Raw genomic sequence first — 14332 nt, forward strand, 5'->3', positions numbered from 1 at the left:
GTAACATACAACTATTGTAATATGTAAACAAATCTAAGATAAATAAAGAGTTTTGAAATCATTATCATCAAAAAAAATTTATATATCTTTACGTTCCAAAGGTTTCTGAACATTTTGGCATACCTTGTGTGTGTATGTGTATGTATACATACACATAGTATGTATGTGTGGATACAAATTTACGTCGACGATTTCGTGAACACGGATCAACCGATTTGAATGATTAAAAAAACCATTCGATTCTAATTGATGGGAGACATGCTGGTTAGTTTTGACAAAGCACGGGGCAAAAAATGCCAAAAATGGAAATTCAGTTTTTGAGATAACGAGGTGTCCGATTTGAATGATTCAAAAAATATTTTATTTGTAATAACAAAATGAATTACTGATTAAATTTTTGAGAAGACAGGTTTAGTGGTTTTGGAGTTTCAATAAAAAAGTAAAAAAACGCCATTTGGCGGACAAAAATTGTCATTAGACATATCACATCAAATTATCAGATATTTTGTAGAAATTTTAATAATAAATAATAATGCTGTTTACATTTTTATGAATGTCGTACCAATTTATGAGTTATATCTGCTGTTTATATAACTGTTTATCAGTTATATCTGCTGTTTATATAACTGTTTATCAGTTAGACTGCAAATGAGAAAATTTTCAAGAAATTTCAATATTTTTAAATGAAGGCATTTTGTTTTGTAAAATTCTCAAAAATCTAAATTTTTGAACAATTTTAAAGCTTTTTTAAAAATATTAATTTTTCAGTACGCGAAGTTCCAGCAATTTGCCTTAAATCACGATGCCGTGTACCACTAGTTCAATCTATATAAATATTTATTTTGTTGTTTAAATTAATGCATTCTCATGAGCTTACTGAATTTCAAAGGATATTCGATTAAAACATAGATTCGTTATAAATCATAACAAATAACTCGATAAATATTATTTCAGCAGGTTTTAGAAAGGAGCTTTTAATTTATCTTCTCGTTATCAAAAAGTTATGGCAACAGTCTTAATTACAATATTGTAAAGCAATATTATTGCAATTCATCGATAAAATTAAACAATTCTATAAATGCTAACAGTTTTGCAGTATCATTAAACTAATCTATGAACAGGAAAAAATATAAAATGTTAAATATGAATAAATATACAAAATCAATTTTTTAACTGTCGTATCAATAAACCATATAAATTAATATTGAATTGTAGTTCATTTCTAGTTTTTTGAGAATGAGTTCAACTAAAAGTTAAACTAAAGTCTTATAGAAATTTATTATTATATTATGATATTTATAAATAGGAATTTTGGTCCTATTTATACTGAATCAAATCAAAATAAAGTTTTTTATATTTAAATATAAACATGATGACTTAAAAACAATTCCAAATTAAAAACGGCATAAAAGCTGAAACTAATATATAAAGATTTATGATCAATTTTAGGATATTGTTTAACTTCTTTTCATTTTTATGACAAATAATTGCCATATTTTGTATTAAATATAGTTAAATGTACAGTAATATATTTTTTAGTATAATGTAAGAGTGAATTACCTTAATTACCTCATATATCATGTTCAAAATGTATCATATATAATTTAAAGAAATACTTTATTAAATCTAAAAAAATCTAATATCTGGAACCTTTACCTTTGACTAAACCCTTGAAAAATAGACACATTGTCAATGTAATATCTAGTGGGGTCGGGCGCATGAAAAGGCATACATAGGTTTCGTGAGACATCACAGTAATAATTGATGAAACTGAAAATGGAACGGGGTGCATTATAAATGCTCACAGCGTTCAGGAAAATCATTTCTGATTACCGTTGACTTTGATTTAATAGCTATCACAAATGGATGGTTTGCCTTGCTTATTTAACCTACAGATTTTAAATATTCAGCATAATCTGTAGCTTGCCTTCCAAGACTTATTGAAAATGCACTATTATTATCTACAGGCTGTAATTATATTATTTTGGATTCGTTACTGTTATTATATTTCTGATATATGATTATGCGCAGAAAGAATTCATTGAATCAATTTAAATGCTCCAGTTTATTTAAAAAATTGTTAATATATACAGAGTAGAGTGGGGCTTAAAGGTCCGCGGGTAAAAAAATCCACTAGCGATATCTCAAAAACAAGTAAAGTTACGATTTTTTAAATACAATATTTGAAAGCAGATGGAAAAATATGTATAACCAGCCATCACCTTGATTTTTACGACGTTTCTATTGCAAAATAAACGGCAATGTTTAAAATCCATACCAAAAGTATTTTCTTTGGTTATCCATTTTTTAGGTTGTGAGCAATGTCGTTTAGCTTTCGAAATCTCAATATAATTTTTAGGTATACATTATTTAATTGTATTATAAGATGTACTGTTAATTTTAAGATAGATTCAATAGTTTTTATATATAACCTCTTTAAATGCTTACACGTATAGATGAGTTAAAAAGGACAAACTAAACCATTGGCCTGGCAAAGGTGTAACCGATAAAAAATAGTGAACAAAAAAGTAAATTAAGTTAAAATAAGCAATTTTATAAGAGATAAATTAAATAAATAGTTATACCAACTCTGTTGCTAAATATTTATGACAAAATATCAGATCAAGGTTATATACATGTTATCTTTGTACAAAATCTAGCCATGAAATTTTTATTTTGCATTGGTTGAATAATGTAACTATTATTTCTTAAAATTCCTTTAAAATTAAAAGTCACATAAGCCCTGTTCGCATCCTGGCCATCCAATTTTATTTCGCCAATGGGGCAAAAAGAACCAGGTGACTTGAAAAACACATTTCTTCAATGATGGGAGCTTTCCTGAACATAGTCAGATAGCTGTTTATTTGATATGTGTAATGTGTAATTGATATGTTTTTACAATATAAATGCTTAAAGTGAAAATAAACCATACTGCCACCCCTAGCTTATAGTAAAACCCTGTTAAAACGATTTTAAAGAGACTGAGCCAAAATCGCGTCTTGAGAGCGTATTATGCGAGATTGGAGTAAGAGGTTTCATACTGCAAGGGCAGTCGTGAAGTAGCGTATTATGCGGAAATTTGTATAGAGCAATATCGTTTTAACGATGTTCTATTGTATATATATATATATATATATATATATATATATATATATATTATTAAATTTCAGTAATTAAAAATATTCTAGTTCCATTACAAAACAAATTTAAAAAAAAACATATTATTTTGTATGAATTCAAATGTTAATGCGATTTTTATTTAGAATCATTAATATTACGACTGAAAAATGAATTCGACTTGTAATTCAGTAAGGAAGTTATAAAGGTGAAATTAGATATAAAAGTTTTACGAACGCCTGAATGAGAGTATTACAAGACATACGAGTAACGAAATAAAAAAGTGCAGCTGTAGAGCAGGCGAATATTTGCTCTGCACAATGCAGACAAAAATTATACTTGTTTGAAAAATATTAATATTTTTAAAATATTAATTATATATTGTTCAAATAATTTAATAAGTATTTTAAGATAAAGATGAAGATATTCTATAATCACTATTAGAAGACGTTCAAGTGACGAATTTTAAAATAGCTGCAAATCAGGCGAATATTTTCACCGCAGAATGCTGACAGAAATTATAATTGTTTTAAGTATATTATGGGGCCGATTATACCGTATAATAGACCAATGTTATGGCAAGGCTGCTACATGTTATGTAGCAGTTTTCATATAAAGTGGTACTAAAAACCAAGAAAATCCTATTGGTTGCTGTGAAGTCAGGCGTTTTAGATAGAAAATCTAACGTAGAAAACAATCAAAAAAACGATCTTATTATAACTGCATCTTTGAGATATGTCTCGTTGCATTTTACGAGTAAAACGACTGACAGTATTAAGTAGCATTTTGTATGAAAACTAGAACGTAACATAGCCTTGCCATAACATTGGCATATTTTTCGGCAGAATCGATCTATATATGTTTTTTAAAGTAACTTAATAGATTGAAAATACCTCACAATCACTAGTATAAAACGCTACTCTATAACTGATATATTTAAAAAAACATTAAAAGAAGCATTTGTTAATAAAGTAAACAAATTATTGAAATCGCATATTTCAGTTTATGGTTAAATTTAATGGTTCTTCATAAGCCTTCACATTTATTTAATATATGATTAAAATTAATAATTATATGAGTTGTTAAATGCGTAATAATATGTAAAAAAATTCTAATCAGTAATTGTAAATTACCAGTAAGTGAATTAGTAGTAAATTCAGTATTATTTAATTATTCAAGCAGTTTCATATTTATGACCACCTGAAAATGTAATGCGCTGCTCTGATTCTAGTAAATACTTAAACGCACACTTATGCAATATTATCAATAATGTTGGCGAACAAAAAAGCTGTACTAATCGATAGTGTGTAAATAATAATAAAAAGTTGAATGGCGAAATCGACATAGGTAATCATGACGGTAATTTTGATATATTCGTTAATGTTTTATGTCAGCGACCTACGCAATATTTTTTACACGATCAAAGTAAATACGGTAATGTAATCGAAAGCCGTTCTAAAAATTATATCCTAATATTATATCCAAATTTGCTCATTTTCTTATGATTATTTTTTCTCTCATTCATCTATAATATGGCTTTTTATTTGAATTTATTTAAATGCAGTTCAACATATGTTGATTGCAATTTTACGATTCTAATGAATTAGAAATTACAATAAAAAACTAGTATTCTTAATAGTTTAACTCATACATGTCGTCCATGGATGACAAACGTACACAGAGCTCGTTATACGGATGTCGTCTATAGACGACATTCGTAGCAAATGGGTTAAAGTGTTACTTTTTTATACAATACTATGCAGTTGTATTTTATTATATTATTTTAACAACATTTGTTAGCTACTTCCTACACCTTTCCACGTTTTTCGTAATACTACAAAAAACTAAATGTTAGTGGCATTTTCCAATAAAAAAATTAAATAAATAGTTATACCAACTCTGCTGCTGAATATTTATGACAAAATACCAGAAAAAGGTTATATACAGTGTTATCTGTGTAAAAAAATGTAGCCATAAAATTTATATTTTGCCGTGGTTGAATACAGTCACTATTATTTTGTAAAATGCCTTTAAAATTAAAAATAAGAAGATATATTTTTTCGAATTTATCTCGTCTATTGGGCAAAAAGAACCAGGTGCCAAATTTTTGAAAAACAGATTTCAACAATGATAAATTAGCTGGGAGTTTTACTGAACATAATCAGATAGTTGTTTATTTGTTGTGATATATCCATGGATGACATCCGTACACATAGCTCGTTATACGGATGTCGTCTATAGACGACATTCGTAGCAAAAGGGTTAAAGTGCTTATATTTTAAACAATACTATGCAGTTGTATTTTATTATATTAGTTTAACAACATTTGTTACCTATTTCCTGTACCTTTCCACGTTTTTCTTAATGGGACAAAAACTTAATGTAAGTGGCATTTTGCATTAAAGCAAGTGGCAAAAACTTCCCAATATGTGTAAAACAAACTTAATATGTGTGAACAACTATATAAATATCGACTGATCTCAGTCTACTACTTTAAAAACATATATAGATCGATTCTGCCAAAAAATATACCAATGTTATGGCAAGGCTATGTTACGTTCCAATTTTCATACAAAATGCTACTAAATACTGTCACAGTGTCATGTATTTGCTGTGCGATCAGGCATTTTACACATAAAATGCAACACGACATATCTCAAAGATGCAGTTATGATAAGATCGTTGTTTTTATTCTTTTCTACATTAGATTTTCTCAGATTTAGCAACATTTAAAATTGTAAAAATAAAAATTTCAAAATTGCCGAATGTGACAATATAATTCAAATATTGACACAGTACATTAATACAAATTTTAATGAAATTGTATAATTAAACTACTTTTCGTAGGCCGACAATATTTAATGATATTAAGATTGTAAACTGTATAATCTTCAAAAGAAACGGCTCAGCTGACCTTTACCAGAAGCTAATCCACAGTGTTCGCAGCTGATATATTGTCAACAGATTTTGAATTTTTGAAATCAGGTCAAAATTTTTAACTTGGACGTGGAAGGAAAATTAAACTTTACTAATTTTGAAGAATCGGCTCAACCAATTATTACCGAGATTCCTCATCGAGTCCGATCAAATGGCTTTAAAATTTTTGAAATAGGTGCAGCCGTTTTTTAGATCTGAAGCTAAAATTTTGATTATCCTCCACCCACATATATTTTCCAATTTCAGTGACAAACGATTCAGAATGATTTGAAACGCCAAAAAAATATAAAATTAGCAAACCGGATTATTTGGCAAAATCATTAACATCTCCTTCGGAAAGTTACTTCTTATTTAAAAAAAAAAATACTGTCTGAATATAACATAATTTTACATTCTATTAATAAAAAATACACCATTACTCATAGACGTTTAATTTAATATAAGTTTCAGTGATGACATCAAAACGAGAATCGAAATTTTGAAAGCTGTACGATTCGATCACAAAACGGAAACGGTCATATCTAAGGAAATAGTTAAATTCCAGACAATTTTACTGTCTTGTGCTATTATGGACCTAGAGAGCATTGTACACTTTTACAACAGAGATACTCCACTTTCTAGGTTAGACGGCGCGTCCGAGAGAATACATTTAAAATAAAATATAATAACACGAAAAGGAAATCCATGAATGAAATGTGTAAATTTGAAATTTGTATCAATTTTTTTTATAAACCGCTAGCTCATTGATAATATTTTAGAGAATGGATATTTTGTACTGTGTTGCATTCTAATAAACAAAATAACTAGTGGTGTATGCCTTAAGGCAAATTGCAGGAACTTCCCACACAGTAACGAAATGATCGAGGAATATTAAATGTTTTTATATGGATTTTTATAAATATTGTAACATTGTCTAATATTTATAAGAATTATATAAACTTATTATAAAGAATTATATAAATTGAATTGCAAAGTTGAAAATATTTGTTTAAAAATATTAGAACTTTAGTCAGAATTAAAATTAAAATCTGAATTATTTTCAATATACAAAATTTAAAAAAAATTTTGAAACAATTTTTTTTTCCAAAAGCAATTATTTTGTTGAAACAAGCAGAAAGTTCTTTGAAACATTCAAATCGGACGCTTAATTCTATCAAAAACTGCCATTTTTTGCATATTTAGCTCTGTATCTTTGAAATGGCTGGACCTGCCTCTGCGAAAAACTAATCACCTCTTCTCCTAATCATTACAAACTGAATTTTTTAGGCCATTCAAATCGGATACTCCGTTCTCTCAAAAACTCAATTTGTATTTTCTGCACTCTGTGTTCCGTATCACCGTAACGGCTGGACCTGCCTTTGCCAAAAACTAATCAGGACATCTCCCTATTAATAGGAATCGAATGTTTTTTGAACCATTCAAATCGGTTAATCCGTGCGGTTGAAAACGTGGACGAAAAGTGCAGACGTACAAAATACACACACACACGTCCATTTTTTCTGATGTATGCCAAAATGTTCAGAAACGTTCAATACGTCGAGAAATGCAAAAATTTTCATTTTCGGTTTTCGGCCCATTACTAATTTAACAGTTTGACTTCAGGCTACTTTACAAAGTCAGTTTTGACTGGTGGGTACTTTTATGAAGTCAAGATGTAATAAAATAGTCATATAATATTTTGCAAAAATTTAAATAACTGATTTTAACAAACTGTCGTATTCCCTTAAGAAATGTTCAATTAAAATTAATTTTTTGGGAAAAATCGGATTTTACATTAATACATTCTTTTCTAACATGAAGCAAGTACATAGTTATTATATTGTCACATTTGATGTTGAATTGGGTCAACAAAATATAAAATTTGTTAGATGCATCTCTACATCACCCGAATCAGATTTACCACTTCAAATTTTCTTCATTTAAAAACTTATAGGGTGACAATTTTACCAATGCCTTCTATATCGTAGAGACCAAACTCGATAGATCACTTAAAAACTTTAGGATGATAGTTTTACCCTCCAGCCGTCAGTGATCAAACTCTATAAATTGATTTGATTTCAATCCAACATAGGACAGTGTTCAGTGTTATGATGCGAATGATGGAATCAGATCCCAGATCATTTTGTGAGAGTATATAACACCATCTCTCCTACTTAAGCCCTCATGCAGCATAAAGTGCATAACCTACTATAATAGTTTATATGATATTCCTATGTTATGATGATCATCTACAAATAAAGCAGTGTTTACAAAGCTATATAGCATAATATATTGTCAATGTTCTCAAAATATCTATAAATCTTAATAATGAGACGTGCATAATTTTCTTCTGACAAATCCCTCAGCCGCCTCCTCTAAGCGCCTTTCAGATTTGTTCCGAGTTTTGGGCTTTGAATGTGAATGAGCGGCTAATAATTATTGTTATTCACAAGCAACGCACATCGATAATTTAGCGTTCGAATACATTAAAACATACGAGAATGAAGGCGCATTACAGTAATGCCTGTGCATATGTTTACATGACCCAAATTGGCTCGTCAATAATTTTGAACGCAGCTTCGGCAAGCCGCTTTCGCACGATGACACGAAAAAACCGCCACATTCCAAAACCGGGATGAGGAAACAAATTGGCATTTTTTGAAAGCTCACTATTTTTATCATAAAAGTATGGTTCAACCGACTTGAATGGTTTTCAACATTTTCAAAAAAGTCGAAAATCCACAAGGCTTCTAAAAAGGTTAGTATCTTTCAAAAAAGCCGATCTGTATTAAAAATTGTCAAAAATCTATTTTTTCAGTTTTTAAAGCTTTTAAGTTACGGTACGGAAAGTACCAGTTATTTTTCAAGGCGCAATGCAATGTACCACTAGTTTTTATTCAATTAGAAATTAAAATAACGAAATAACTCATAAGATTATAAATACAATTTAAAGGACTGATATAATATACGATGCGACCACAACAGCTCGTTAAAATAATAAGATTATTAACATCCCGTAGGATAAGTTATAGTAATCGCAAAAATATCAAAAATAAAAAACTTTGCATATCTTTACGTTTTGAAGGTTTCTAAACATTTTACAATACCTAAGAAAAACTGGACTACTAACACTATATTGTATACTACATACATACTGTGTGTATGTATGTTTGGATACAATTTTTTGTCCACGATTTCGGGCGCACAAATTTACTGATTTAAATGATTCTAAAAACATTCGATTCTTATTGAAAAGAGACGTGCTGATTAGTTTTTGGCGAAGACAGGTCTAGCCGTTTCAAAGATACGAGGCAAAAAGTTCCAAAAACGGTAATTCTGGGTTTGAGATAACGGAATATCCGATTTGAATGATTCAAAAAACATTTTACTTACATTGCATTGACGAAATAAAGAATTGATGTAATTTTTGGTAAGGCAGGTCTAGCGATTTCGAAGATACAGAGAAAATAGTAAAAAAAAATCATATTTGGCGGTCAAAAATGATCATTAGTCATATGCACATCAAATTATCAGATATTTGATAAAGTTTTTAAAAATAAGTACTAATTTTGTTACAATTTTGTTGGCTTCTGTACCAAGATTGTTAATGTTTAAAGTTTATATAATACGGTTAAAGCAAATTTCAAAATTTTCAGATTTTTTTTTCCAAATTTTCAAAAATATACAACGTTTTATATTTCAAACATGAATATTAAATTTTGCAATTCAGTTTGAAAATGTACAGATTTCAAATGCGTTATTCTGATCGTAAGAAATATATCCTCAGACGAATTTATTCGGTATCTCTCGCTAATGTAAACATTCTCAAGTGCTATTATCTATTTGAAAATGTTTAAAACAATTGTTATTGATTACTGTTTTTTTCCCTCGAGTATTTAATTCTTGTACGGGAGTTCCAGCAATTTGCCTTAAGGCACGATGCCATGCACCACTAGTTTTCTGCATTATGAACTAAATTAATATTCTATCATTTTCTTGTATAGTGTTAGAGTAACAACTACAATTTTTAATATAAAAATTTGAAATAAAAACAACTTTCGTCCAAAGTAGTATGATATCAACTACGTTTTTAATACAAATATTTTGTTTTGTAATAGAATGTAATGGCTTTAGTGTCTCGAGTATAAATAAATATTATTGTAAGAGCGGAGATTGGCAATTACGTTAGTCAATTACGCGCTTTCCTAGACACGCCGGCGCCTACGACAAGTGAAAGAGATGTGCTGGACCGTGTAAAACAACATTACATTTAATCTGTATGGCATTTATACATTTTTTTTCATCAACAAACAGTTGTATTCACTACTCACATGCTACTTTAAAATAAATATAAGGGATACAGGTGCTTGTTGTAACAGATTTGTTTTTAATTAATATATCTTGAAATCCGCTGATTATATTTTACGAAATAAAGATGAATAGTTGCTGTAACTATTCCTCTATCAAATCAAGTAAAAATATATACACTCAATTTCTAGTAAAAGTGCAGTGTTACAACTTACCTCGTGTTTGGGGCTAGTTGTAACATCTACCGGAGCAAGTAGTAACGACAAGAATACTTCTGATAATTCATTCTCTACTCATTTTAAGAAAATTGACTTATTTTGAAATAATTATCTTCACACATCAACACAAACTATTGTATTGTGTATTGTGTTGTAATACAAATAAAATAAAATGTTTCCTTAACACAATTTACATGTGCTCACATTTAATTTTACAAACTATATATTTCATTCAATATTCACTACTTGAATCTATACATAATTTATATATGCTACAACTGTAGCCCAAAGGTTTAGTTTCAACTAACCCCAGGTGTGGTTTTGTTACATCAATCAAGATAACTATTTATAAAGTTTAGCAATCACAAAAATTGTTACATGTCATCAAAGATTGATAAATTTCAAGCAAATTAGAATATAAAAAATTTAAAATTAGTCGATATTAATAACGCAAATCGAAATTTTATGATAGTACAATTTTATATGTCAAAAATGACGGACCTGCACAGTTCTGTTTACTGCCTACGGGATACTTAGCTATGACAATATATGCAGGACGATTTACATGCCCAATCGAGACAAAACAATATTTTAATATCCTTTAAAATGTTATTGAAGAACTGTAAAAATATCGTTACGCCGTAACTATTAATAGGCTTTCTTTAAAAACATTTTAAATGATATTTTTACAGTTCTTCAATAACATTTTAAACGATATTAAAATATTGTTTTATCTCGATTGGACAGGTAAATCGTCCTGCATAATATTCATAGCTAAGTGTCCCGTAGGCCCCCACAGTAAACAGAACTGTGCAGGTCCGTCATTTTTGACATATAAAAGTACTATCATAAAATTGCGAAAATGTTACGCCTATTTCAGATAGCCCCTAGTTCCCCTGGTATCCATCGCTCAATTGTATTTCTTTCATGATAATTTCATAAGTTGTACATTTTACTAGAAAAATTACTATTAAATATCAAAATAAAAATAATCAAATTCTTGATAAAAAATTTAATTCGATTAGATTTCGTTATATAAGACACTCGAGCCATCCATGTAATAATCAAGAATTAGATAGTGCATGATTAATTCTATTAATTATAGCAAGAAATTCAGTTCATCGCATTAGTGAGCCTTATATATATATATATATATATATATATATATATATATATATTATATATATATTTATGTATTTATATACATAAAGATATGTGTGTATGTATGTTTGAATGTGTCTAAAGTTTTCCATTAATACATCTCGAATTAGGAAATTCTATTTAATACGTAATTTTCCATTAATTAATACATATTTCCAATTACGAGGTTTTCGATTAATACATATCCAAAATTAGCGTTCTTAGTATTCATGTCGTAATTAAATCAATCATGCTCAAATCACATATTTTAAAATTATTGATGAATCTCAAGGTTCTCACTAAGTAAACTGGGAATCTTGAAGTGCATCTAGTGAGAATTTACATAACGGAAGTTAAATCTCATAACAATCTTCACACCTGCGCCTCAATTCTATTTAAACAAATATCAATTTCTCGTTAAACACAACAAATTTTCAATAACGCAAATTCAATACGGTTGAAGGCTATGAGGAAAGATGACACAGAATCTATATTTTTATTGAATTTATTTAATTGATGGAATGTAGAGAAACTCAGAAATTTCTAGTAGATGTCATTGCACACCCGAATATATTAGTGGCATTCAAATTCACGTCAGGTCGTACGCGATTTTCTACTTTAAAACCCAAATCAAGAGAATTGGGCGCTTTAAACGCGTACTTTATAATTAATAGTATAGGCCTAAATAATGTACGTGAATGCCATTGTAAACTTTTATGCAAACATGTATAAAGAGAACGACACATGTAATCAAAAGAAATCGAAAAAGAGAATTAATTGAAATATTACTCTTGATAAATGTAATATTATGAAATATGACTCAATAACTAAACCTGATATTTTGATCATATTATTATTAACATCCCGTAGGGTAAGTTACAGTAATCGCAAAAAAATCGAAAATGAAAATTTTTATATATCTTTACGTTTCAAAAGTTTTTGAACATTTTGGCATACCTTAGAAAAAATGGATGTATGTGTGTATGTGTGTGTGTGAGCGGATACAAATTTCGTCGACGATTTCGGGAACACGTGATCACCATATTAAAAACATCATTCGATCGTATTGATAAGGAGACGTGGTGATTAGTTTTGGCGAAGGCAGATCTAGCCGTTACAAAGATATGGGTCAAAAGTCTCAAAAACGGTACTCAGTTTTTAAGAGAAAGGAGCATCCGATTTTAATAATTCGAAAAACATTTTACTCGTGTTGACAAGATGAAGAACTGATTAAATTTTTGGGAAGGCAGATCTAGCGTTTATGGACTCTCAATATTTATGTTCATCAAATTATCAGATATTTTATAGAGATTTTAATAATGTGTACACATTTTGTGTAATTTTTTTGGGTTCCGTACCAAGATTTTTAATTACAGTACGGGAAGTTCTAGCAATTTGCCTTAAGGCACGATGCCATGCACCCACTAGTTTGATCAGTTCTGAGACCTTTGTGAAATCTTGCTCATTTAATTGATATAGCTGCACTGGTGTACATTCCAAAGATGTATAAACATTTTGATAAAAATCAACTTACAATGGTTAAAACTGAGAGTAAGATGAATTAATTTATAATAAACTGATTATTTCACAAGCACATTAGGATAAGAGTAACTTTAATTGATTTCATAGATATATTGTATAGATTAAACATTATCTGACGCGAGTTATCTGCAAACCATCAACATGTCAAAACATAATCTCCAAAGCTTTGCTTGACATTGTTGGTCAAAATCAGTAGTACAACTGCACTTACTTGACTAAGTGATGATATGAAAATTACATTACGTTACACAATAGTATACGGTCTATTGTATATTATTGCTTAAGTTTCCAGAGCTATGGGATTTGAATCGAAAGTTTCAGATTCGATAAGCTGAAACAGCCTGATGTCAAACAGTAGTGACATCACTTGGAAATATAGAAAGTAATATGTTTCCAAGTGAAAATAGCCCTTACCCAACATTGCTTCTCGAATAAAACAATCATCACTATCTCAAAAATTGTAATAATAAAATTCATCACATAGAGATAGGACAACCGTTTGTCCTATCAAGTCAGCACAATAGGTCACGAGACTCGATTACTATGAATTGCTGTTAAATATATATATATATATATATATAAATAATATTGTTGCATGCAACCAAATCTTTTCAGAAAAGTTCTGTACCTAATTTCATTCACCACATCACCACATCGTTCCATTCATTCATTCATTTTATATAGCAATATAGTACACATAAGTGTCAGTGTGACATAAGTAGCCATATTATATAAAATGATACTAAATGAAAATTTTTACATATCTTTACGTTTCAAGACCTCTTGAACATTTTGGCATACCTAAGAAAAAATTGATGTATGTGTGTGTGCATGAGTATGTATGTGCGGATTTAATTTTTAACAGTTCAACCGACTTGAATGATTCAAAAAACTCTCGATTGCTATTGATGGGGAGACGTACAGATTAGTTTTTCAGTCGTTTCAAAATGTCAATTTTGAGAGAACGGAGTGTATGATTTGAATGATTCAGAAAACATTTTAGTTGAATTGACAGAATGAAAAATTGGTTAAAATTTTCGGAAGACAAGTCCAGCTGAGATACAGAGGAAAAAGTTAAAAAAATTGCCATT

The sequence above is a fragment of the Ctenocephalides felis genome, unplaced genomic scaffold (assembly GCF_003426905.1).
Source record: "Ctenocephalides felis isolate EL2017-DRISC unplaced genomic scaffold, ASM342690v1 CF-g0.4_SCAFFOLD_01886, whole genome shotgun sequence".
Classification (NCBI taxonomy): Eukaryota; Metazoa; Arthropoda; class Insecta; order Siphonaptera; family Pulicidae; genus Ctenocephalides; species Ctenocephalides felis.